Source organism: Gallus gallus, chromosome 16, assembly GCF_016699485.2.
Source record: "Gallus gallus isolate bGalGal1 chromosome 16, bGalGal1.mat.broiler.GRCg7b, whole genome shotgun sequence".
NCBI lineage: Eukaryota > Metazoa > Chordata > Aves > Galliformes > Phasianidae > Gallus > Gallus gallus.
In genome coordinates, this window is record NC_052547.1 from 471,222 (window position 1) to 473,721 (window position 2,500).

At 79.4% G+C, this 2,500-nt stretch overlaps 2 non-coding genes across 2 annotated transcripts in view; both read left to right on the plus strand.

Moving 5' to 3' along the window:
• Positions 1-1,504: 1,504 nt before the first annotated feature.
• LOC121107000 lies at positions 1,505-1,657 on the plus strand. Its single transcript, XR_005840264.1, has one exon. It is a non-coding gene; the product is annotated as a 5.8S ribosomal RNA (ribosomal RNA).
• A 742-nt stretch (positions 1,658-2,399) lies between these two features.
• Positions 2,400-2,500, plus strand: part of LOC121107016 — a 4,440-nt gene continuing 4,339 nt past the window's right edge. Inside the window, exon 1 of the ribosomal RNA XR_005840279.1 lies at positions 2,400-2,500. This exon is cut by the window's right edge and continues 4,339 nt beyond it. This is a non-coding gene — a ribosomal RNA (28S ribosomal RNA).

The window sequence follows — 2,500 nt, forward strand, 5'->3', positions numbered from 1 at the left end:
CACCCCAGGGCCAGGTACCTAGCGTCCGCGCCTCCGCGCGTCCGGGGGGCGGGGAGGAAGGAGCGCGGCGCCGGTCCCGAGCGGGCCGCGTCGCCCACACCCCCCTCCTCCCCCCGGGCCGCGGAGCCGGGCGGAGGTTTAAAGACTCGGGCGGCCCGCGGCGCGCGCCGCGAGGTCGGGGGCCGGGGGCGGTCTTCTGCCCGCCGGCGGGACGCCGGGATGGAAGAGAGGAGTCCGGGCGGGGCGCGGCGGCGCGCCCCGCCGGCCCTCTCCCTCCCGAGCCCGCCGGCGGCGTCGGCCGTCGCCGCGCCCTCGGTCCTCCGCGGGGCGGGCCCGGGCCGGAGAGGGGGTCATCCCGTCCCCCCTCTCCGCGGCCTCGGTCTCGGGCGGAGAGCTCGGCGCGCGCGCGGGCGCGCGCTCGCTCCGGCCGGCCTCGCCCGCGTACGGAGCGGGCCGAGACGCGGGTCTCGGCCCGGCGCCCGCCGCTCCCCGCGGCGGTGCGTTCCGCGGCCTCCCCGCCGCGCGCGGCCGGCGGGACGGCGAGCCGGCCGTCCCGCCCGCGCCAGCCGCGGCGCCGGCGGTTCCGCTCCGCCGGTCCGCCCGGCGTGCGTCCGCACGCCCGGCCTCCTGCCCTCCCTCGGGGCCTCGCCGCCGTTTCCCCCTTCCGTCGCAAGCCGCGTCCTCTCCTTCGTCCCCGCCGCCGTCGCCTCCCACCGCGCTTTCGCCCTCGGCCTCGCCGGCCGCGCCGGTCGTGCGAGCGGGAGGTCCGGCGTGGGGCGTCCCGCAGCCGGTCTCCGCGCGGAGGCGCGGGGAGCGGGCGCCGCTCCCGAATCCGTCCCCGTCCCGCCCGCCGCCGTGCGCGCGTCCGCCGCGGGCGCGCCGCCAGGGCGAGCGAGAGGAGGAGGCGTCGGAGGACGAGGGGCGGGGGAGGAAGGTGAGAGGCGGCGGGGGCGTTTCGGTGCGCGCGTCTCCCGCACGGCGAGGAAGGGGCCGAGGTCGGCGCGGGCGCCGTCGGGCGGTCCGGCGCGGGCGCGGGCCGGCGGCGCCGCCGGCGCGGGCGGGGGCCTGGTCTGCTCCCGTCCCCGTCGGTCGCGGCGGCGGCGGCGGCGGCGGTCCGTCGCGGCAGCGGGGCTTCGGCCGGGGCGGCGCGCGCCGTCCCGCGGGCGTCCGCGGCTCCTCCGCCCGGGCCGGGCCGAGCCGGGCGCCTGGTCCGTCCCCGAAGCGAGACAGGGTCGTTTCCCCAGGTCGGGAGCGAGGGCTCCCCGCCCTTCTCGTTCGGGTCGCGCTTCATTGCCGGCCGGCCGGCCGGCCGTCGCCGGCTTTTTTTTTCCCTCCCGCATCCGATATTCGTGTGCTCGTACGGTCAGCGGAGGCGACGCTCGTCCGCCCCGCGGTCGCCCCGGCGTCGGGGCTGGCCGCGGGCGCGGGCCGAGCGCCTTCGGGCAAGGCGAGAGAGAACGAGAGCGGTCCCCCCGCGCGCGCGGGGCGGTGCCGAAAGTCAGACAACTCTTAGCGGTGGATCACTCGGCTCGTGCGTCGATGAAGAACGCAGCTAGCTGCGAGAATTAATGTGAATTGCAGGACACATTGATCATCGACACTTCGAACGCACTTGCGGCCCCGGGTTCCTCCCGGGGCTACGCCTGCCTGAGCGTCGCTTGACGGTCAATCGCCGACGGCCGCCGTCCGCGGCGGCCGCGCGGCGCGGCTGGGGCGCCTCGCAGGCCCGCGCGCCCCGCCGGAGGCGGGTCGCGGGGGGGGGGGCCGCCGTCCGTCCGTCCGTCCGCCCGTCGGTCGGTCGGTTCGGGCGCCCGGATTCCCTCCCCCGCACCCCCTCCGAGCGGCGTCGCGCCGCGGGCCTTCGTCCCCCTAAGTGGAGACCCAGGTCGGGGAGCTCGCCGAGCTCCCCGCGCTCCCGGAGCGCCCGCTTTGGCCGAGCTCGTCCCCACGGGGCGGCCGGGCTTTCCGGTCGGTCGCGCGGCGCAGCGCGGCGGGGCCGGACGTTCGTTCGTTCGTTCGTTCGTCCGGCCCCCCGCCCCGGAGGAGCGCACCTCGCCCTCCCCGGCCCCGCGCGCGGCTGCCTGCGGGTCGCGTTACCGGCGGCGGTAACGCGCCGTGCTGCCGCGCGCGTGGCGGTCCGGGTCGGGGCGAGGCTGCCGGCCTCCGGTCGTCCGCCCGTCCGTCCGGCCGAGCCCGGCGCGCGTCCCCGCGGGTCCGTCTCCGGCCACCGTGCGCCGGCGGCGGCGGCGGCGGTGCGAACCGCCGGCGGCGCGCCGGCTCCCCCGTCCGGGCGTTCCTCCCTCGGCAGCGCCGGGAGCAGCCGCTTGGCGTCCGAAGGCGGGTGGCCGGGCGAGCGCGGGCTCGCCCGGGGCCCGGCGTTCGGGCCCCGTTTCCGATCGCGACCTCAGGTCAGACGTGGCGACCCGCTGAATTTAAGCATATTAGTCAGCGGAGGAAAAGAAACTAACGAGGATTCCCTCAGTAACGGCGAGTGAAGAGG